Source organism: Quercus robur, chromosome 3 (assembly GCF_932294415.1).
Source record: "Quercus robur chromosome 3, dhQueRobu3.1, whole genome shotgun sequence".
Taxonomy (NCBI): domain Eukaryota; kingdom Viridiplantae; phylum Streptophyta; class Magnoliopsida; order Fagales; family Fagaceae; genus Quercus; species Quercus robur.
In genome coordinates, this window is record NC_065536.1 from 46,823,156 (window position 1) to 46,848,904 (window position 25,749).

General features: G+C 33.9%; 1 non-coding gene across 1 annotated transcript; it reads left to right on the forward strand.

The window, feature by feature from the left end:
• The first annotated feature begins 18,396 nt into the window (after positions 1-18,396).
• On the forward strand, positions 18,397-18,476 carry TRNAL-UAG (transfer RNA leucine (anticodon UAG)). The gene has a single exon. It is a non-coding gene; the product is annotated as a tRNA-Leu (tRNA).
• The last annotated feature ends 7,273 nt before the right edge of the window (positions 18,477-25,749 follow it).

Genomic DNA, 25,749 nt, shown 5'->3' on the forward strand with positions numbered 1-25,749 from the left:
GTGTATTAGGTTTGGTTTTTTGTTGGGTTTTTTTTTTTGGGGGGGGGGGGGGGGTTGGGATCTGTTAGTGTGTTGTGTTGGGGATGGGTTCTAGCACGGTGGTTCACAATGGTTTTACAAGTTTTATGGGTTTTTTTGTGACTAGAGTTTTGGTGGTGGAAAACACGATGGTTTTTTTTTCTTGGTTTTGGATCGACCTCAGTGCCTATATTATTCAAATTGAGAGAGAGAGAGAGAGAGAGAGAGAGAGAGAGAGACTTGGTGAGAGGAGGGATCAATGGAGAGGATAGAGTCACAGAAAGAAAAGAAAGTGGAGAGAGAGAGAGACTTGGTGAGAGGAGGGATCAATGGAGAGGATAGAGTCACAAAAAGAAAAGAAAGTGAAGATACAAGTTTGAGAGAGAAGAGGAAAATGGCTAACAGGGCTAACAGTGTTTAGGATCCAAATTGGGTTTAGTGACCAAGTTGATCAGTTTTGAAATGTCTTGAACCTAATTGGTATTAGCTCAAATCCCATGGTAAGTTAATGAAATTGACCCTATTTACTAGTGTCCTAAATTGGATATTGTAAATGGCATCTGTAACCCTTATCCACTCTCTCGTGTAAGTGTGAATCTTATAGGTATGAGAATCATTCTTGTATGAAATGATGGTTATACAAGTTTTTCCTTAGACTAGCTATCAAAATTCAAAATTCAATTCCATCTTTTTTTTTTTTCTTTTTTCTTTTTTTCATAAGTGCAAAATGGTTATTGTAGGTATGATAGGTCCAATAGTATATATCTATATATATGTTGGGCCAGGGGCCCAATCCGATGACATCTAGTAGTCCAAGGACGGGTAAATGCTGTCATGAAAGTCTGCATTAATGAATGAAAAAATGGGGTCTTGCCATGAGGGTCTAGGAAGGTGGTCCGAGGAGGAATGCCTCCTCAGCTAAGCAAAGCAAAGGTCAGAAGGTGTGATTTGTCATCTAGAGCAACATTCCAGGAGATCCTATTGATAAGGATACACATTATGAAAGCACAAGACAAAGGGGAGCTATGAAATATCTAAGAAAAAACTGCTACTACTGCATTGAATGCTCTGTAGCAAACTCTCTGGCTGCATTAATGTGGAAGTGATACTTGAACAGTAATTTTCAGCCTTACAGCTACTCCTAGAGACTTCAGGAAGGTGCTAATGGAACATGGATCAACGCCAAAAATTTGGTCTACACGTGGAGGGTAGAGATGAAAGAAGAAAGACAGTATAAAAGAGAAAGAATACCCTGAGGAGGGGGATCGAGAAATTATAAGAAAAATACTGTAACAATAGGAACTAGACTTGTAATCAAATTCAAAAGAGAGAGAGAGAGAGAGAGAGAGAGAGAGAGAGAGAGAGAGAGAGAGAGAGAGAGATATATATATATATATATATATATAAGAACACATCTCCTTGGATTGTGTAGAGGACGATTTTCTTTGGATAAAACCTGTTTATCTTTGCTTTCAGGTCATCTAGACCCACCATAATTGTTGTCCAATTCATTAGAACCTAGTTTTCTGACCCACTCTCTACAAATTCATTGTATTGGGCTCTTTGGGCTAAGATCCTTTTGACTCTTGGGCTTAGGAACCAAATTGGGTCCATACAGTTATAGGTGGGGCAAGTGTAACGTGGGTAATAGTTAAGAAAAGTATGTGTGCATTCTCATAGTTTAGGGGAATGAGAATAACAAGGGTAAATTGTGAATTCTCATAGTTTAAGGAATAAGTACAAAATTAGGTATAGCTTAGGGGGTAAGTGTAATTTCCCCTTAGTAACTTAAGTGTGTAACGGGATTAGGTTCGGTCTTTCGGGTACCTAAGGTATAAAACTCAAACCCTAATAAGTTTAAAAATTTAAACCTAAACCCATTAAAAAAATCTAAAATTTGGTTGGGTCGTGTTAAAAAAACCAACTAAAGATATGTTTGTTTAGCTTAGAATCCCTACTTAGTTTCAATAACAGCCCATGTACAATTTTTTAAATCATTGTTTTTTATAGGTAGAGTTGTACTTATACACAACTTATGTTTTAAACAAAAATAATCCAATAAAATAAGCTCATCTAACAACACTCTAAATTTGACGCATTGCCTTCCCTAAATACAATCAATGATTTAGGGATAAAATTAAATAAAATATTATTCAAGAATTAAAAAAAAAATCATCATTAAATTCAGTTAGCTCAATTAATAAAGAATTTAAAGTACCTCATTATTATTTCTCAAAAAAAAAAAAGTACCTCATTATTATTTCTCAAAAAAAAAAAAAAAAAGTACCTCATTATTAAATAAGAGGCATTGGATCAAATCACTCCTATTTAGAAAAGCAAATCATTAAGTGTTATGGCATAATGGTAAATTGCAATAAAGTAATCATCATAGAGCTTGTGAATTCAAATTTCTTAATAGGAATTTTTTTTAAGAATTCTTTTGTGCAATACTCTTTTCTAAAATAAGTCCTGGTTTGGACACTTGATATGTAAGAGTTGCAAAAAATTTCGATTGGGTATTTAAAGGTTTGTAAAAAATTTAAATTAGCAGTTACAATTATGGATTTTTTTTTTTTTTTGATGAACCAGTTACAACTATGGATAAATCATGAGAATTGAGTCAAATATATTTAAGAGATTTGTTTTTAATTTGACTATTTTATTCCAATTTTTCAAAAAAAAAAAAGCTAAATTGCGTTTTTGAAAAATATAAATTTGAAATAAATCACCATATTTTAGGAAATAGTGAAAAGTGGATACTAATAAGCCAAATATTTTATAGAGATAATAATAATAAAATAATAATAATAATAAAATAAATAAATAATTTGATTTAGGAAAATTTTCATTTTAACTTAGGGTATAACAAATTAAATTCCATAATTTCAAAAATAAGAAAATAATCCCCAAGATTTAAAAAGTAAATAATAATAATAATAATAAAAATAAATAAATAAATAAATAAATTTTTTTTGAGAGATAATTACAACATGCAACTAACCCCGCAGCTCGAACCCTTTCCCCCCTAAACCCCCAATCACTTTGTGCATGAGGAGGTGCCAATTCAGCTACAAGGCCTTTGGCAAATAAATAAATAATTTGATTTAGGAAAATTTTCATTTTAACTTAGGGTATAACAAATTAAATTCTATAATTTCAAAAATAAGAAAATAAGAAAATAAACCCCAAGATTTAAAAAGTAAAAAATAGTTTAGAATTTCAAAATTAACAAATTTTTTATTGGTTAAAAATAACAAATTAAATCTTGAGATTTAAAAATATATAAATATATATATATATATATATATCTATATATAGAACTCAAAAATACAACCCATTAAAATAATATAAACAACCCAATATATTAATTTATCTATAAACTCTCTCTCTTCCTCCCTAACCCATGAAAATAAATGAATTAAATAATAGTAGCAATATGCTACATGGGTCTACTACTACTAACATATCAAAATTATTAATTTTACACTTTTGATATAGCATGTATTTTGGTATTTGAAGTGCTAAAAATAGTTGTTTTAGTGATTTTATAACCACAACTCATTTACTATATTTTTTTCCTAATGGATGCCCTACTTAACGAATTGGCTTACTAGAACCACATTATAGCGTTTGTCAATTGTTTCACTTTCTTTCTTTTTTATTAAATGTGTGGAGGCATATGTCATAGATTAAAAATGGCAGAGAATTTAGCCAAAAAAATAAAAAAGAGCGGCTGTGGTTGGCGGTCAAATGGAGGACTGGAGAATATGAGAATTGAGAAGTGACAATCTAGAGCTTGAGAGTCATCGCAACTCACAAGCCACATAAGTCTTCGTTCTACAGTAGTTGCAAAAGAAAATTGACAAACTTAACAACCTTTGTTAAACTATTATATAATTTATAAATACATAAAATTAGAAAAACAAAGTGACAAAAACTTTAAACGTAGGTACTACCGTACCAAGAAAAAACCTACAAAAGAAAATGAAAATAAAGAGGTAGAGAAGGACAAAAACAAAATTTTTTTTGAGAAGAATAAAAAAACAAATTAATTTTTTTTTAAAATTTTTTTAGATGAGAAACAAATTTAAATATATAGAACATATATAGAAGTAGGTGTAATATTATGGTTATGGACACGTGACATCGAGTTGTTTGTGTACACCCACCTACCACCCAAGTAGTGATTGCAATTATTCGGTGGAGGAAAACTGCCGCTATCTCCCATTTTATAGGTTCCAGCGTGACATGGATGACTCAATAATTTCACCAAACACTTGGTTTCCCTGTTTGGTATATTTTATGAATGATGCGGTAGAAGTTGGTTTTGACTCTTGAATCAGCTATTCAAAATTGGGAAAATAATAAGAAATTATATTCAACAATTTTGGGCTTATTTGTTTGTTAGTTTGTAAAACGTGTATTGAAAATTTCTAAAAAAACTGTTTTTTTGAGATAGAAAAAAAAAATGTTTTATTATTTTCAAAAAAAGCTCTCGGAAAAATTTCACTCAGAAAACTGATTTTAGAAACAAAAAATTGAGAACTTGTTTGGTAAAAAAAAAACATTTGAAAATTGTTTTATAAAGCTTTACTTGTATATATTATATATGAAAAGTAAAAACACCAAGTTGAGTTTTCTTTATTCTGCAGTTTTGTGCCGTGAACCTTATTAATGCATGATCCACCGTGTTTAGGGTGCGTTTGAATTGACTTCAAACTAATTCCGGAAATGATTTTCCGGAAAATTCGGTGTTTGGCTGTCACGGAAAACGTTATTTTTCGGAAAATCATTTCCGGTTGACCACGAATTTTCCGTTTGACCACGGAAAATGATTTCTGCCTTCATTTTCACTTCATTTCACTTCCGGAAAAAGAGAGAGAGAGAGAGAGAGAAGAGAGAGCCCAGATCAGAGAGAGAGAGGGACGATCGCGCCGCTCGTCCGACGATCGCACCGCGCCGACGAGCGGCGCGGTGCACGATCGCGATCGTCGATCGAGCGGTGCGATCGACGAGCGCGATCGTCTCTCGTCGATCGACGAGCGCGCTCGTCTCTCGTCGATCGACGAGCGCGCTCGTCTCTCGTCGATCGACGAGCGCGATCGACGAGCGCGTTCGTCGATCGCGATCGTTCGTCGATCTCGCCTTCGCGATCGTTCGTGCCGGTGAGATCGCGATCTCGCGAACGCGATCGCGCCGGCGGGTTTTCTGGATGTGTTCTGGGTTATGTTTTCTGATTTGTGTTTTCCTTTCTTCTTTTCCAAACACTAGAAAATATTTTCCGGAAAATTTTTTGAAATGCAACCAAACACACAGAAATATTTTCCTTTTCCAGAAATTAGCATTTCCGGAAAATATGTATTTTCCGGAAAACGTTTTACGGCAACCAAACACAGCCTTAGTCTTTTTCTTTAGCACTGATATCTAATATATTGAATTTTGACTAAACGTGTGTTTGGTAAAAATTTAAAAGCCAATTTATTTTACTATTTAGCTTATTTTTGTTACTATTTATGTACTCTATTACACTTTTTGATACTATTCATAAGTCCCGCTGTACTATTTCAGTTAATTTTTACCTTTATTTACAGTACTTTCAGTAAAAAAATTTCAATTTCAACAAAATAAGCAGATCCCAAACAAACCCTAATGGTGTGTTTGATGGCAAACATGTATGTTTGCTAATTGGTTTAGGTCATCTATCTATCTATCCATTGTTGTCATCGTCTGTTCAATAGTCTTCTCCATAGTTGCACTTTGTAATTAAATGCATTGCACAATTTGTAAATGGCAAAGTTCATAAAGGAAAACCCTCAAACTTACTTTTTCGGTCAAAATGTTGATCCACACTTTGACCATAATACTATTTTGGCTCCAGTGTTGAACTTTGGGCAATTTTAGCTCAATTTTTAAATTCGATTGAGTATAATTATGAGTTTTTATGTTGGGCAAAATTTAAGTACAATACTTAATGTTGTTCCTTAGGTTTCTTTTTTAAAATTCTGTCATATGGCTTTTTTCTCGTAGGATAGAAATACATTTTTTAATTAAATAATCACATGACTAAATTTTAAGAGGAAAACTTAAAAAACAACGCATAAAATATTATACATAAGTTTTGTACATTTATGTTTTTCAAATTTAAACTAATCACATTTTAATAAGATATATAACTGATTAAAATATCAAAAATCATAATTATATCAAGGATTCATATATTACTTTTATTACACTATTGTCTAAAAATTTAATTATTTAAACTAATGTGATTTTTTGACATGTAATTGATTTTAATTAATGAGTAAATTACAAAATTAGTCTCTATCATTTACACTATATTTCAATCTAGTCTCTAAATTTTTAATTGTGTCAATTTGGTCCTTAACATTTTTAGTGCCGTGATGATTTAGTCCCGATCGTTATCTTTGGATGGAAAAAGCTGATATGTGAAACAGAACAATAAAAAAATTATTTTCCATGACATGTCAACTGCCAACTTGTATTATTAAAAAAAAAAATACAAATTAAAATCTACACGTGATATTGAGTACCTAAGACCAAGCTATATTTTTCTTTTCTTTCATTTTCTAGGGAACCAAAAACACAACAATAATCAAAGAAAATCTCAACTACAACAAGAAACATGGAGATCGAGATCTTAGCTTCAATTTTACATCACTTTCTTGACAACCAAACACTACAAAAAATAGAGAACTCAAAATATACCAAGAAAATCCACCATTGTCGAGTCAAACTATTTTTCTCAAAACTGCAAAATTTTTAGATCTCCCAAACTCAAAACACAAAACACAAAAGAAAAAAAAAAGATTTTGGAAAGAAACAATAGAGTTTTAATGTTGGTTGCAGATTTGCTTTTCTTTGCGGCGAATTTGATGCGGTTGACGCGAAGATAATGTAAAAGAGACTGAGCTGCAAAGGTTGTCCTTGAGATCGATGTTGATTTGCTCTTCAGGTTCATCATGGTGGTTGGGTTTGGAAAATGGGGTTTTGGGTTGATTGTAGATCCATGGGTTTGGTCAACGGTGTTTTGTTTTGAGTATTAGAGCAACCACATTAGCTCACCTATAATCTTCTAAAATACAAAAAAGTACCAATTTTACACATTCTAACCCAAAAAACACCCACATCAGTTTTTGTAAAGATGTGTAAATATACACCATGGCTGTGTAAATGAACAGTAACTGTGCATATATGCACAGTTACTATTCACCGTGTAAATGATTTTTTTATTCTTTTTTTCTCTCTCCTCTATCAGACACAACAAATTAGTGCGGCAGAATAAGAAGGAAGAAGAAAATAACCACCAAACCCCCAAACCCAGTGCCACCACCAAACACCACAACCTAGCACAGAAAAATATCCCAAAATCAATGAAAAAACAATTAGAAAATCCAACTCAAAATCAAGACAAGCCCACTGGAAAACCCAACTCAAAATCAATTAAAACTCACCGGGAAACCCAACCCAAAAACAGTCCACACCCATCGAAAAATCCAGCCCAAACCATACTCAACGGAAAATTCACGTGAAATGCCCAACGGAGCCGGATCTGCCGCCCGATCTACTGCCACTGTTGCCGCTCGATTTGCTGCCGTCGGATCTTCCATTGCTGTTGTCGGTTGGGGGTGGAAGGCGAAGGGTCAGTGGTGGAGGAGAGAGGGAGGGGCGAGGGAGAGAGGGAGGGCGAAAGCGAAAGGGAGGCCGAATCAGCTAATGGTTGAGGCGGCAGCGACGGCGAGCTGGACCGGTGAGTTGGGTCGACGAGTTTAGAGTGAGTGAGGGAAAGAGAAATGGGTGAGTGTGCTGAAAAAGGAAAATAGAATGAGGGAAAGAGAGAATGGGTGAGGGAAAGAGAGAAACGGTTATTAATAAATAATAATAAAAAAACAAGAAATAATATTATTTAATTAGAATAGATTTGTAAAATAGATTAACAGATGTGGGTGTTTTGAAAATGTAGTAGTGTAAAATAGAAAAAGTAGGTTTTTAGTGTAAAATAGACGGAAATTTTTAGACGAAATGATATGGTTGCTCTTAGATGTGTAGTTTTGTAAGTAGATCATGGTGGCTAGAAATTATAGTTAATTTTAGATGTGTTTGGCAGCCCAAAAAATAAAAGAAAAAAAATTGCAAGTTGATTTTTTTTGGGTAAAGAGATGGAGATTAAATATTAATAATTGAATAGACCATAAAATTCATAGGGTATAGAATTAGAGCTAGCTTCAAAAACATCGGACTCTAACAATGCCAAAATTGATGGTCTTAAAAGAAGCTATTGGTGTGCTAAACTTTATAGTCTTTGTTCGAATCCCTTCAACTGAACCAACTGTTGGGGTTTATGCCCTAAAATCTAATTTATTGGCATGTCATAAATAATTAAATTGTTTAATTATATGAGATTATTTATAAATGAACTAATGAAATATTATCATAGTATTTGAGATGCATTGTATGTGATTTATGTGATTTAGTCATAGGAGATATAAATCACAAGTTTCTTGTAAACTCAAAATATAGTTTGTAGTCGGTGATGAAATTGAGCGTTTTATCTATGAAGACTATAACACATCAACTAAGATGGTTTGTCTTGATCATGGAAATGGAGACTTCTAGTTGATGTGTTGATGTATCTTAAGAGTTAAGACATATTGAACTGGACTGCTGTGAGATTAATTATTCAATCAACAACTGTCACCTGAATAATTAATCTCATGACTTCTAATTTCATAAACTCTCAATCCTGAGAGGATAATGAACTCGATCATGAAATGTAGGTTACTTTGATATATCAGGAGTGAGATCTAATATTCACGGTCAAAACCTCAATATGTTGGGTAACCACACGTAGTGTTGAGAGAACACACATTCTCAAGATGAAATCCATAATCTCTTTTTATAGAAACACAAAATATCACCTTGAAATAAGTTTAATAGGAACTGATTATTCAAGACGCCCACTTTAGTAAGGAATTACTAAAGCTTATATTTATTGAAATCAGATTTCAATAAATGTAAATAACTAAAAGATTAAACCGGGTACTCAAGGATAAAATAGTTATTTACAAAGTGACAGTTTATTATGACTCTGTTCACTGTGGATATTTCATGGAGGGGTCAAATGATATCATTAGAGTCTTGGGATATAATTATTAATAAGGCCTAGAGTGCAATTATATTTATATATTGGTATTAAATATAATTAATGGTAACTTTGGATTTGTCAAGAGTTGACAAATAAGCCCAAGACTCATTGGAGTTAGAGTCTTATTTGTTCCCTTTGGTCCCATCTCAAGTCACAAACTAAAACCCAATTGGGCAGGCCCAAAAAGCTAGCCCAATTAGATAATCAGTTATGTATAAGGAGAGAAACATACAAAATTTTCTAAATAAGAAATTGTTTTGGAAATGGAGTGTATGTGAGTATAAGTCACTCTCTTATTTTCCCTTGAACACATACATGTAAACTGATTGAGAGACCACACTTCTTGGGCATCATGTGGAATTGAGATAATGATTAGAGGTATTTTCAAGTCTTGGTTTTGAATTTTACAGCATCAAGGTACACTTTCTATTCTTTGTTCTAGAATTCAAAGTTATATGTTATCTCTCATAAATGAAGTAAATCCATGATTGTTGCTTCTGCTGTGTGTTTTGTATAAGATGCAAAACTAGATTTTCCAACACCAATTACCTCTCGCAAAAGCCCTCAATGTCTTCATTATAGACCAAATACTCGAATCAAGCTTTATCTCAACTAGGAAAGTAATGGCAGGAAAAGTGACGAAAGCTTTGTATATGGAAGCTTTTCATAAATAAAAGAAGAAGAAAAGGTCTATTAGTAGATACTGACTAGTGATTAGCAAGAGAGAGAGAGTTAGGGATTTTAGTGAGATGATACTTATGGGGGCCGGTTAATCAAAAAATTATTAAAATCGTGTTAATTGGGCCTGTGGCCCATCCAAGGACGTAAAACTATCCGAGGAGGCCCATATCAGGTTATAAGGGTAACCAAACGAAAGGAAGAATAGATATCACGTGCAGTGAGTTCAATATGCGTCCGAGGACAAAATCCTTCTCGGCAATATGAGTCCGAGGACGACCTGAATGCCACATTGTTACAAACACACTTCGGAGCTATGTTACCACTAAAAGTGGGACATGAGACCAAGGATAAGAAAGAAAAGGTAAACAAATATCTTTAACAACAGCTGCCTCCGCATTAATTGCCTCTCAACCAACTCTCTGGCCGCATTAATGTGGAGATGATACCTGAACAGTGATGAGACAGCCTTATAGCTGCTGGTTCGAGATTCCAGAAGGTGTTGGATGTGATAGGAAGGGATCCCCCGAACCCAACCTACACGTGTGTGGTAAAGATGACACCAAGAGGGTAGTATATAACATGGAAGAATGCATTGAGAGAAAGAATCGGAACTTCAAAAACAAAAAGTACTTAGAGGAAAACCTTATGAAACAAAGAACTGAACCGGTTTCAAAGAGAAATTGATCGTGATATTAATGCTAGTCCATCTATAAACGTTAAGTTTAATCGTATTTCTTTTGGAGTTAACCTAGTTCTTTGACACCCACGCTCTACAAATTTATTGTTTGGGCCTTTAATGTTAAAACCCAATACCAATTTGGGATCATTACAAATTGAGTCCCTACAATACTAATGCACATGAGTGCAAATTTTAATTTGGTTTTTTTTTTTTAAATAATTTGACATGGCGGTACAGTTGGCAGTTAATATGGCATGAAAAATAATTTTTTATTATTCTGTTTGACACATTAGCTTTTTCCATCCAATGGATAACAGTAAGGACTAAATCGACACAACATTGAAAAGGTAAGGGACCAAATTGATACAATTGAAACGTTAGGGACAAAATTGAAATATAGTGTAAAGGATATGAACTAACTTTGTAATTTACCCTTAATTATTATTAATTTTTTTGAGAAGATACCCTTAATTAATTCATTTAAGAACCTATCAAAATTAGTTAATCAAGATCACATGGATTTAATCCAAGATTGCAAAAATGTGTATTAAAAATTTAATCTTGATGTGGCTTGGTCTTTTGATTGAGCAGTCTGATTGATGCATTCAACATGTTGTTTTAATCGATGCATTTTGGATTTAATTTTACTAGTTGAAGGCCCTTGCATTGCATGTATTTCATACATTTGTAAATTTATAAATATAATAAATAAAGATGTTTCAAAGAAGTATTAGAAGTAACATAAAAAATTTTAGTGTAATAAACATTACATTTTTGCAAAAAAAAAAATTAATTTTTACATACACACACATATATATATAATGATTAGGGAATAAAACTCATGTAAAATTTGAAGTATGAGAATCTTTGTGTTTTAAGAGATAGAGGAGTTTGGATAAATCTGTGGGGTCCACTGTGTTCAATTTATTTACAACTATGTCATTAAAAACATTTTTTGTATCTTGGAAACATTCTTTCAGCTGTTTTCAAAATCTTGTTTTGAACAGGGAAAATATGAAACAATTTTTTCTAAAAACTGTATTTAGAGAACATGAGCCAAACAAGTCCTAAAAACATGCTGTCTAAATATTGTATTTAAAACAAAAGGTTGTATTACTTTCAAAAAAAAAAAGTTGTATTTAAATCCTCTTACCAAACAGGCCCTAAATATCCCAAAATCTGTGACTTGAATGCTAATTCTCTAATTATCTTTATCAACATCGTGCCAGGAAGTAGGTTGTTGCCACCTTTCATTTTTTGTGATGTTGAGCCTATAGAATATTCATTTAAAATACTGATAAGAATTTATTCAGAGAAAAGTAAAAGGGTCTGGTTCCCCTTCAATTAAAATTCCTCCCATTCTCTCCCTTTTTTTACACAAGTGAAGAACAAATGGCAAAGAAAAAAAAAAACCTGATACTTAAAAATTAACCACATCACAACATAATTTCCTCCCCTCTCTCTTAACCCCTATCAGCAAGCTCCCTTAGAAAAACCACCACTCATACACCAACTGATTTTGCTTTGTGGTGATCTAAAGTCGACGTAGGAGCTCATCATCTTTTTGTTTGTGGAGGTGACTTCATTGGATTCGTTAACTATGCAACTATGGGGTTAACAATGAAACCCAAATCTAGAAGTTTCCCAAATTTTTGGATTTGAGTTATGAATCCCAATTCATTTTGTTGCTTAAAATCACAATACCCATGGCTTAAAATTTCTACAAAAGCAACAAAGAAAGAGAGAAAATTTAAAAAAAAAAAAAAAAAGAATGAAATTTTGAGCTAGGAATTAACTTAAGATTGGTAAAAATCAAATTGGTTAGTTGCAAAAGTTTCAAAGACTTTTGTGGAAACAACAAACAAAGAGAAAAGAGAACACTCAAGATTGTTAAAAACCAAATGGGTTTGTCACAAAAGCTTTAAAGACTTTCTTTTTTGTGCTTAAAATCACAAACCCATGTTTCAAATTTCAATAAAAACAACAAAGAAAGAGCAACATATTAAAGTGGTTGAGATTCTAAGTTTGGGACTTAGAGGGAGAGAGAGCAGGAAATTTTGGTTAAGTGGGTTCGTGATTGTGTCATTGGCCACGGTTCCCAGACTCCTGTGGGTCTCTAAAATAAATTTCGATCGATCCTTGCCAATTGCTGCGAAAGGTGTTGGTTTCGGGGCTATGAGTGTTGAAGCCTAAAGGTGTGAAACAGTCAAGAATTAATTATGTTGTGATATGGTTAATTTTTAAGTGATAGAATTTTTTTTCTTTGCCACATGTTCTTCATCAATGTGAAAAAATGGAGAGAATGGGAGGAATTTAAACTGGAGGGGAGCTAGACCCAAAGGGAAAATGTATTCACAAAAAACTATCATTTTTTAATGAAAATTAATAAAAACATGATTATTTGGAAGGGAAACAAAAAGTACTTTTGATAGGCCAAGAATTTATTGACCCCTTGTGATATATTAATTGATTAATTAGCCAAGTTTATCCATTAATCAAATTAACATGCAATGTACGTGGCAGCATAAACAAATCAATATTAAACTAAGTATGCAGTGAAAATTAAATTGACACAGTGATTTGTTTACGAATGGGGAAAACCTACGTGGCAAAAACCTCACCAGGTGATTTTAAAGTCACCACTCTCGAGAATCCACTATTATTAAAACAAGCGGTTACAAGTAAATGAATTCTAGTACCTTATACCAACCTACAGTTGAACCCTTACCCCAATACCCAATTGAACTTGTTCTGTAGTGACAATCTCTCATTTTCAATGTATGGCTCCTAGTACGTGACTAACTAATAGACGCACGAATCCCAGTACGCGATTTAATCACCAATTTGAGAAAGATGTTGGCTGCAAAGTTCTTCAATTCATCCAAACGATGAAAATCAAGAAGCTCCTTGGTCACAAAACCCTACGGTGTACAAATACAGTAGCTTCTTCGAGAGAAAAAAGAACTAGGGCAAATTCTATCTTCGGTCACAATTTGCATAAACAAGACTTTGCTCTACACTTGTGCAACTGTGCAACCTTTGACGGCCTCAAAATAATTCTTATATATGTTTTAGAATTGTGAGAAAAGAAAGCCTAAACATATACTCACGGATTGGATGAAAATCAATTTTGAAAAACTGAGTTTCATAAACCTCGATAGATGCTAGCTCTCGAGATTTAAAATCTGGCAATTCATTATTTGATTCTTGGATAGACTTGCATGGTTTTAACACTTGAACTTGAAACCTTGTTCCTTGAAGTATTAAACACATCCTAGATCTACCCAATTACAAGTAAAGTGCGTTTTGTCAGAGGATTAGCCAATTACATAAAATATTAACAAATGTTTCTAATATTGAATCACATATATCCTAACAACTTCTAAGGCAAACCTTTTTTCTTCCAAGTAATAAACACGGGTTTTAACTTTTTATCTTATTTTTAAGCAAATAACTAGCCATATCTGTTTGGATATAGTCTTTTACAGAAAATTCATTTTTTATTTAATTTATAAAGTTTGTTAAAGTGTAATTGTACATGTAAAAAAAATTATATTTTAAAAAGAGTATTGCTATGTCTGTAACATTTTCACTATAAATTATAGATAGCAAGCTATTAGAGCATTCACATCAAAGGTTTTCAATTTTTTTATCTTTTAACAACTCAAAAAACTACTTCGGGTGCATTTGGATACCACTTATTTTGCTGAAAATTGAAAACACTGTAGCAAAATAATTTTTAATTGTGTGAATAGTGCCGTGGGACCCATTTTTAATGAAAAAGTTGTTGAAAAAAGAGGTTTGTGGGTCCTGTGAACAATGCACGAGACCCACTGGTGTGCACTATCAACTGCTTATTTTGTTAGTGTGAATAGTGCACTGACAGACAGTAAAAAAAAAACGTTTCTCCCCAAAAAAGAAAAAAAGGCCAAAATGTTGAACATGGAAGTTTTCATTCGTATCCAAATAGATACTTCATGTGAGTTTGGATAGCGATAGGAGTGGCGTTTTATGCGTCTGCCTGTTTTTGGCTAGGTCCCTACACTGTTCATGGAACCCGCAAGTATGGAATTTAGCAAATTTTTCTTTAAAACTGGATCCTACGACACTATTCACACATTTAAAAATTATTTTGCTACAGTGTTTTTAACAATAAATTTTCAGTTTTCAGCAATAAGTGGTATTCAAATAGATTCTTCATCTATTTTAATACCTCAAAGGTTTTTTATTTTATTTTTTTACCAAATCATTAAAATATTCCTTTTTATTCTTTTTTATTCTCCATCTGCGTCTCTTTTCTCCCAAGCAAAAACAACCAACAAACCCACCACTCATGGCCACCGCCAGCCACCATACCACCACTGCCACCCACAAGCTACAACCACCTATCCAACTCGGTCACAGCTCCACCGAACTAGCCACAGCCACAGCTCCGCCGAACTAGCCACAGCCACCACCCACTGCACATCCCAGAAAAACCTAAGTCCACCCACTACACAAACCAAAACCCACACACGGCACAAATTGAAACCCACACATGGCACAAACGGAAACATAAGCCACTACACATGGCACAAACTGAAACACAGGCCACAACACACGACACAAACCGAAACCCACCCATCGTACAAACTGAAACCCAAATCAACCAATAACCAAACACAACAAGAAAGAGTGAGATTTTTGGCCATAGCAAATGAATTTTTTTTAAAAAACAAAACAATAAAAGAAAGGGAAAAAGGAGCAGCAGCCGTGCGTCATCGATCTCAACCACTAGAATGCCACCGTTACTGATTTCAATAGCCACCACAAGCTCACGAACCGCCACCACCACAATCTCACATTTTGCTAAGAGGTTTTGAGTTAGAAGAGGTAGAAGCTTAGGAGAGAGAGAAAGAGAGAGAGAGAGAGAGAGAAGAAATAAAATGTTAGTTTCTATTATAAGTTTATAGTTATAGTAAACTGCCAAAAGATGGCAACTTACTATAGCTCCATTTCCTCTTTTTTGTAGTTTACATTTTAGACTGCATTTGGTTTAATGTAAATCGAATTTCGAGTGTAAAATGAATGCAGGGGAAAGTGAATTCCCATAAGGAAAATGAAATCCAGGTGTTTGGTTCTGCAATGGAAAATAGTCCAGAAAACGATTTCTGGTGTTTGGTAACATTTTGAAAATGCTATTTTCCTACAAAATTTTCACATTTCCTTAGCCATTTTCTCAGCTTTTAAACGAATTTTATAACAAAAAAAATTCAAAATATACACTTAACACAACCAAAAATCAAAATAAAAACATCTTTTATTCACAAACTTGGTGAGAAGAGAAAGAAAGAGAGAGAGATTGAGGGAAAGAGAGATAGATCAGGAAAGAGAGGATTGGAGTGGATGGAGGCGGTGGTGGCCAGATCGGGTGGGTTTGGGGGTGGAGTGGAGTGGGCTGGTGGTCGGTGGCGGCCAGTGGGGGTTTGAGAAATGGGTTTGCGGAATGGGTTCGTCGAAGTGGTGGGTTCGTTGGAGTGGGTTTGAGGAATGGGTTTTCTGGGTTTCTGGGATGGGTGTGGTGGGATGCAACCAAATTGGGTTGAGTTTGAACAAGAAAAAATGGAGGGGACGACGAAGCTGGAGGGGACTTCAGACAACGCCTTGTGGTTTGGGCATTGCTAGACGAAGATGGAGGGGACTTTCGGCGAGGGTGGGTTTGAACAAATGGGTTTACGCAAGCAACAAAAAGAAAGGAAGAGGAACAAAGCACTCACCGTCACATGGAGGGGACGAGGACGGCGATCTGACTGGCGAGGATGAGCTTCAGGTGGTGTGTGCTTGAGCTCTATCTCAGTCTCTTTCTTTTGGGTGTGTTTTTCGGAAAATTGTTGAAGGTAAAATCAAAGCGTAAACGATTTTACGCTTTTGGTGGGTTATTTTATGGTCAACGAGTTGCTGATTTTCCATTGACTGTTTTTTCCGTGGGTGCCCAAACACACACAAGGGTGTAAAACAGTTTCCTGAAATTGAAATCATGTGAAACAAACGCAGCCCCTAAAATAGCATTTTAGCAATTATACCTCATTTGTTGTGTGTGCTTTAGAGCATTCGCATCAGGTTTCTTCAAATTATTCTATTTTACCATCTCAAAACCTACTTTATCATTTATACCATACCATTTTACATCACTCTCAACATCCCAACTTTTATTTTCCTATTCTACTAATTAAAATAATATATCTACCCAATAAAATATATTTTTTCTTTTTTTGTTTTTTTCACAATTTTCTCCTCCCCACGCGCATACATCTTCCAGACTCCTCCACACGCGCCTCCACTGCTCACAAGCTCCCTCAACCTCTAGCACCGCGCCTCCACTGCCCAATCACCACCACCACGCCTCCACCATGCGCACCACTGCCCACCAAAATCCCACTGGAACAAAAACCCAGATCAAAACCTAGACACTGCCGCCATTAGATCAACACTGCCACCACCGCTGCTAGATCAACCTTCCTTCCATCGTTGATCAACCCATCACCGACGAGAATCACAACATCACAAAAAAAAAAAAAAAAAAAAAAAAAAACAGATAAACCCCGATCAAAACCTAGACATCGCCGCCGCTAGATCAACATTTCCTTCATCATTGATCAACCCAGATCAACCCATCATCGATGAGAATCACAGCAACACAACAGGGGAAAAAAAAATCAGATCAACCTCGATCAAAACCCAAACATCGCCGCCACTAGATCAACATCGCCACTACCGCCGCTAGATCAATGTTTCCTCCATCGTTGATCAACCTATCATCGGCAAGAATCATAGTATCACAACATGAAAAAAAAAGAAAAAAAAGAAAAAGAAAGGCCCAAATTAGTGTTTCCTCCACTGTGATGTGTGATGTTGATGTTGGGAGGAGGATGGTGTTTGGGTTTGAAGAGAGGAGAGTACAGATGAGAAAGAGAGAAGGAAGAGAGAGAAGAAAACAGAAATAATGAGAGAGAGGAGAGAGAAATACTGGGGAAAAGGAGAGGAAAATATTAGGTTTTTTTTTTACAATACTACTACGGTGCAATTCTACCTTTAGAATTGCACCGTAGCAGTATTGCAAAAAAAATTGCAATACTTGGGTTTTACAATCCTAGATGTTGAGCACTTTGGGGCTTGAAATGCCAAATTCTCCTTACATTTGGTATTTGCAATCCCCAGTACTGATGCTCTTACTAGTTATCATTTGAATTCACCACTAAACTCATTTTTTACTTCCCAGTAATAATCTATTATTTAGGATTTATTGTGAAAATATTATAAAAGTATTGTAGACCTAGTATTTGTTTTTTAAAGTCTTATAATTAATTAAAATAAATAAAATTCTCTAATAAAAAATAAAAAGGCTAACAGAAAACTTTTTCTATTTTGCTGTCCTTCATATTTTGAAACATGTTCTTTTTGAATTGCAGAATCATGCATAATGCAACAGAATAAAGGCAACCGTTATACATTTTCTCCTCAAAAAAAAAAAAAAAAGAATAAAGGAAACCATTAAGGTTGGAAATTACAAACTTTTGTGTTGTAACTTTGATGCAGTATGTAATAAATTATGCGTAATAAGAGAAAAAATTATGAATTTATGTAAAATTACTCAAGCCGAAAAGGTAACTTGCTGGAATGCACCTGGCTTTTAATAAGCAAAGTTGCCCATGTCAATTTGAAGACAAAATTAACAGTCGACACAGACTAAGGCCCATTACTTTCTTGCCCGGCCCAACCAGAGGTTTCTCACTGGCATATGAATTCTAATAAGAGGTGTCAATAAATTTTATGAGCTAATTGATTTATAATATTATCAAATGATCAGAGCTCATGTGACAGTTTGGCCGAGTGGTCTAAGGCGCCAGATTTAGGCTCTGGTCCGAAAGGGCGTGGGTTCAAATCCCACAGCTGTCAGCAATTTTGAGTGAAATAGTTTTCACATCTAAGGATGAGCTATCTGCCGGTATGGATTTTGCTAAAACATTTACTGCGAGTTTTTTGTTTCTTTCTGGGAGAATCAAACATTAGTGCGACTTCTTTATTTTTTGGAGAATCAAACATTAATTAGTGCGACTTAAACTGGGTCAAACAATTATAAAATACCAAACTAAACTGGGTAACAATAAAATAAAAAAGAGACATGAAATCAATACAAAAAGGAAGGCCAAAATTTCAGCTAAAAAAAAAAAAGGAAGGCCAAAATAACGTTTACTAGTTAAGTTTCAAATGAGTGAGTGGTATATTGATCCTTCCATTAGACATACAGGTTAAAAAAAAAAAAAAAACCTTAGCGAGCATTGTTGGTTTACTAGCTAACTTCCATTAGTTTTTTTTGTCTCTATGTATTTAACAAAGCAATAATGCTCATTTTTAAAACTTCAAGGATCAACTAATAGTGCTAATTTTTAAAATCTCAAAAACTAATAACACTCATTTGAAACTTCAGATACTAAAAACATTATTGATTTTTGAAGTTTCAAATAAGTACTATTGATCTTTTTATTAATTGATACATAGGCAAAGAATTTTTCAAGTGACCGTCATGGGTCCCTTCATCAATTGATCTGTAGGTTTCTTTGTTTATGTGTTTAATAAAGCAATAGCGCTCATTTTTCAAACTTCAAAGACCAATTAATAGTGCTAATTTTTAAAAATTTTACGACTAATTACGTTCACTTGAAATTTCAAATATTAAAAGCACCCATTTTTTAAATTTTAGTTATTAAAAGCAGCCAAAATAATTTGAGGTTAACATTTTCATAATATTGTGGCACATAAACTTTTGAGACTTTATAATTTTACACATCATTAATTTTAATATTTTTTTAATTAGAATTATATTATATTTTATATTTAAATCCTCTATTTGCATTTTAACACGTGATATTTTCATTAAATAGTAAAATATGTAGTTTTATAGACAAACTAAATCAAAGTAAAACGCCTAAATGCTAGAATATAATATTTTTTTGAGATATAATATAAAATGTTTTTTATATATATAATGCATATTAATTACTATTGTAATGATCAAATTTTATATTTAGACCAAAATAAAAAATAAAAGAGAGAAATGTTATGTCCATAACATTTATACCACAAATTTTAAATGGTAAATTATTACTTATTATTATTGATAGTAAAAAACCAATTTTACTAATGAGTTCAAATTAAAAACAATAACAACTTAGAAAAAAGAGAGAAAGAATTATAACAAATTAACTATGGGAGCAAGATAATGGAAATAAGAGAGTTTGAGCAATGAAAAGTGAAAACACATTAATTAATTGTTACATATGTATGAAGCCTAACTCAGTACTACAGCAACCAGCTCCCTTCATAAATGTTCATCATCCACTTTCCCTTCATACATGTGTGCGTCTGCAATCAGAGCATGCCATTTTAGACGCACACAGCGTGGCACTATCACTCCTTTAATTTAGATTTGATGGTGCCACGCTAATCTGCGTCTAAAGATCTTGGTCTTACTCGTGCTTCTTTTCCTCTTCCCCTGTCAGCCTCGATATCTTTCTCTCTCAACTCACACAAATACTAAGGGATCTATCTGATCGTGGAGTGCGGGGATTGCTCTATTTATAACAGGCCTCGTGACTATTAAGAACTTGGAAGCGTTGCAACATATACAGTGAATCATTGGAATGCCGGAAAAAATTCGGTATATAATAAATCTTGGAAAGAAACGAAACAAAACAAAACCTTGGAAATGATAGAAAAAGTTGATCCTTGAGAGTGATGATATGACATGATATACTTTGGCTAGCTACCAACTGGGGCGCATCAAAGGGACACGCGGCTACCTATATGCGGTGAAGGTTAGCTGGTTAGTCACTTAGTCCTATATTCATTCATGTAGGAATCTGACTCTGTTTAGCCAGCTTTTTGCGTTTGGGCGCCAAGTGGCCATTGAATAATAGCTGCTTTACTATGAAGGAACCTGTACAGCTTACAAGTGGAAAAAACAAACAGTATTGTTTTTTGTTTTTTGTTTTTATGGTGATAAGTATTGGCAGATCCGCAGATTGAACAGTAAGTTTAGGTCAAATTAGAATGCGATAGCATTGAATGAATGTAAACGGTGCTAGATATGATCACATGATGACCGCAGAACAGAAATAATATGGTAAGTTTAGACTAGTTTAGGCTCTTTAAAACCCATGAAAGGCCATCTATTGCCAAATGGCCTTTCATCCAAATAGGCCTGTGCATGTCCAAATCCCTATGGTGGAACATGTCGGGGGGATTGAATCCTCTCAAACCTTCACGGATATGGACGGACACCCTTTTTTTTTTTTTTTCTTCCTCTATTTTGAAAAGGAAAATATAACTTTTAATTATTTATCTTTTAACTCTTTTCTGGTTTTTTAAACTTTTTTAAATTTTCTTGTCAACTTGTATTGCATCAAATGCATCTGTAAGAGCATTAACATTGAGAAATTCCAATTCTACTTTATTTTATCATTTTAAAAAGCCACTTTATCATTATATAATACAATTTTACAATATTTTCAACATCCCAAACTTTTATTTTCCTATTCTACTCATTAAAATAATATATCTACATAATAAAATAATATATCTCCAAACCCAAATAAAAACAAAAACCCAAATCACCACTTGCTACCACCACCACCACGAACAACCAAATCCTCCACTTTGTTCATTTCCTTTTTCTTTTCATGCACCAGATAAACCATATGCTTCCAAAATTATTTGAAAATAAGAAAAATCTCACCATTCTCAGCCAAAGGGACCTTGCAAAAGTACCACCGAACATCACCTCCATCGGAAGGACTCCTAGTCTGCGCATCAACCCATCACCGATCACCGATCACCGATCACCGATCCCAAACCCATCACCGATCACTGATCATCGATCACCTATCCCAAACCTATCACCGATCACCGATCCATCAACCCATCAACAACCACAGTATCGATCAAACCCATCAACCCAACAAACCCATCAGCACCGATCAAAAATCAAACTTTGCACCATCCACCACCAAACCCAGCCACCACCAAGCAAACCCACCACAACACCGGCCAGCAACCACCAAGAAAAACCCACAAAAAACCACCACCGATCTTGCTGTTGTTGATCTAGAAATCCATCAACCATGGCAGCAAAGCCACCAGGCCAACAGACAGAGAAGAGAGAGGATGAGTTAGACCGAATAAAATATTGTATTTGGTTTTAGAATTGTGCTACAGTGCAATTCTACCTTTAGAATTTTACTGTAGCAGTATTGCAAAAAAAATTGCAATACTTGGCTTTAGTATTCCCTAATGTAGATGGTTTTGAGGCTTGAAATGTCAAATTTCCCTTAGATATGGCATTAACATTCTCCAGTGCTAATGCTCTTAGGATTAACCCACTATACTAAAAGTTATAGTTGATAGTAAGGGCACAATTTTATTTCCTTAAAGGGTGGTAGCCTAACATCAATGGGTTGATTGAGACTTTGCTCACTAGGCATCTACCCAACAATCCCACCCCTAACATTTGCACATGCGCACCAGGGAGTTGAATATGTGACTTGGCTCTGATATTAATTGTTAGATCAAACACTTACTCACTACACCAAAAGATATAGTTGATGATAGTGGCCCAACTTAGTCTCCGCCTCTAGCAAGATGTTGACTTTAGCTTACTAGGCCTCCACCCAACAACATCAAGTTGAATCCAACCTCCACTTGACAAGAACTATGAGATACACCATAAGAACAATTACATATTAAATTAACAAATTTATAGACATAATAAATTTCACAGATTTTTAACATGACATTTAAGATGAAAAATTGTGATTAGTGCAATATTATTTCAAATGATACTATTAACATCACATTTATTACATATCATTTACAACCAATCACATCAATAGTTATGAAAAAATTGTGAAATGTGTTGTCTTTCTACACTTATTGATAAAGTTAAAGATGGGTTAATTTGTTAAATACGTAATGGGCCCAAGTATACTATAAGTTCAATCAGGGTTACTTAAACTCATATATATACTCACCTTATGGTACATTATATACACAATTGGTCACAATAAATAAGTACTTGCTTAGTTGTTCTCCTGTGGATGTATGTCATCATGTCGAACTATGTCCATTTATATGTTCTCTTTTTTGCTTCCACTTCTCTCTTTAATATTATATATACTATTTCTATTAGATTTTAACATGGTATCATAGTTAGGGTTCATCTTCAATCTTTCCTTGTCCATAATGCCTCCTCCTAACACTAGTTTCATCATTGTTGAAGCATTGTCCTCCTTGGAAATTGACATTTTGTGTCTTCTTTTGAACCTCCCAATATATTGTTTAAAAGAGCTTAGGCCGATCTACATGACATCGCAATAATCCACCTAAAGTGAGCCTCCATGTGCCTTTATGTGCCATCATAAGTTTTGGTGAGTCGATCATGTATGCACTTCCATGCACCACCAGATCTCCCCACATGCCAACAACTTCACTCACAAGCTCCCACGTGACACGCACACAATAGCTCTAGTATACATGCATGCACAAAGCACTCTATGCCTCTTCATGTTGTACCTTGTGTCACATTATCAACCACGTCATGCCTAGGTATGCCAATAATCACGCTAGTAATTGTATCATGTTAGCATCCTAAGCCATGACATCATTAGTGCCACATCAACAACTAATGTTGTTCTTCATGGTTTAGGTTGACCTGACCTAACCTGACCCGACTTGACCTAGGTCCAATACTTGAATCATACTTGCTAATCAAACCACTTAATGAAACTATTTGACCAAGGTTGATGAGAAAGCTAATCAAACCATGTATTGACAAAGGTTTTTTTTTTTTTTTTTTCAATTAAGTGTATCTTAGTTTTTCGCTAAAATTCCTATTGTGGGGTTTGTTTTCCTGTATAAAGCTCTTAAGTCACACAAATTGGCCAAGATAACAATCTTTTTAGGTTCAACCAATGTGAAATTTGCCAACTCATTCACGTAGCTTATCATGACTATCGATATTATATTTTGTCCACACTCAATTTACGTGTAAATATTTTAAATTGAGCCTTAAAAAATATATAATTTATAATTATTTATTTGGAAGCCAAGGGAATCACAATGATTAAATCAATTTGTCCTAATTGAATGCCAGATTGATCAATTTTATGAATTGAAAGCTAAAATTACAAAATTATCCAAATTTTAACTAAGTTTGACTGAAGGTCAAAGATGCCCGAAATTTCACTAAAACACCAAATTCCATCCTATCACATTCTGAAACACTTTTACCAAGTGTTTTAAGTCTAGCAACACTTGACAATTAAAGAAATTTTGAAATGGTAAGTATTAATTGGGACATTTAAGAAAAGAAAAAAAGTTGTATGGGGAAAATTTTTAGATACTTCCGGAGTATGGATCTAAGAATTACTCGAATGGACATTTCGTTATTGTTTTTTTTCCTTAAAATAGGAAAACTTTTTCTAAATTTGTATTGAAACTACTTTCTATATAATAAACTACTACTATTATATACGAATTTTTGGGGAGCTTGAGGTGGCAATGGTCACGTCTCCCCGCCCCCTTAGCCCTACATTGATGAAATCTAATAATACGATTGTACAAGTATAATGTCCCCGCAAATGTACAAATATGTTGTCACAAATAAATTATCAGTCCATCAAATGACGGAAGATTTGATGACTTACTAGAGTGACAGATTTCCAAGAGGAAATATTGCCCTCACAAATACTTTATTTATGAGGGTATCTATCTTATTGCAAATTAGGTATTTACAAGGGCATCAATCACAATGTAATTAGCACCTTTGCTTTAGAGTCTTGCAAAAATTATATATATATATATAAATATATATATATATATATAAATATATATATATATATATATATAAATAATAGATGAAGTTAAGAGAAACTCAAATTAGAATTTCAAATTAGAGTTCCAATTTTGCGCCATGTTTCCTAAATTATTTATTCTCAAAGAGTTTTATTTCTTAATTTTAAAATCAAATGTGGAACCACATCATAAATATTCATCCAAGTGAGTTATTAAGTACAAAAACCAAAGAGTCTAGAATAAATGAATCGTTAAAAAAAAAGTGCTTCACAATAATTAAAAAAAAAAGAACAATTTACATTTTATACCTAATAATATCCATACAATTTTTTTTAAAGAGTTAACAAAATATAAAAATGACTATCAATAGTATTTCAATTATATATATAAGAATTATATTATGCATCTTATTGTATATCTTTAAGTGTATCCGTATATATGCATGAGGTTACAAGCTAGTTTTCATAATAGAGAATGGAACTATAAATAATGCAATCTTGGAAATTGTCCTAGTATAGTTATGGATAAAATATTGATTTTGTCTCTAAAATTTGCACAATTTTTTTTTTGTCACCAAACTTTAAAATGTACATTTTTCATTCCTTAAATACTACAAATGTTACATTTTATGTCCTTGAACTAAAAAAAAAGGGTAAATTACATATTTGGTCCCTATCGTATACATTATATTTCAATTTGGTTCTTAACCTTTCAATTGTATCAATTTGGTTCCTAACTTTTCAGTACTATATCAATTTAGTCCTTACTATTATTTTTTAGATGAAAATTGATGAGGTGTTGTGGTGGGCCTTTTTGTAATGTTGGGTTGGGCTGCCTCCTGCTGTACTGGGTTCAAGTATTCTGGATTAGGGAGTTGAGACCGGTCCAACTGCAACTCATTTTAGTCCGGTTTGTGCGCAAACTATGTCTCGTTTGCCAAGAACATGCCTATGCAGGCAGAGCTACTTCGGATGAGTTATGGCAAGTAGACATGATAATAATAATAAAAGAAAGTACTTTTACCTTTAGACAAAATGAATAAATAATCCCCAATTAAGATGATAATCACAATTATAAGAAACACCTAGTAAAGAAAATAGTGGGAACAAATGAGTAAGACACAAGTTAGCAAAAGAAAGAAAAGAGATCAATCGAATGTGCCAAGTTATGTCATAGGGCCAAGACCAAAGAGGGAAAACTGTTTTTCCTTAATGCGAATAATCTCCCAGGGAAAATCCTGCCATGGAAATTAGTCACTTTAAGAGAAACGGACCTGAATGGTTTGTGCCCAAAAGAATCCTTTGCTTTTGGCAGAGAGCAG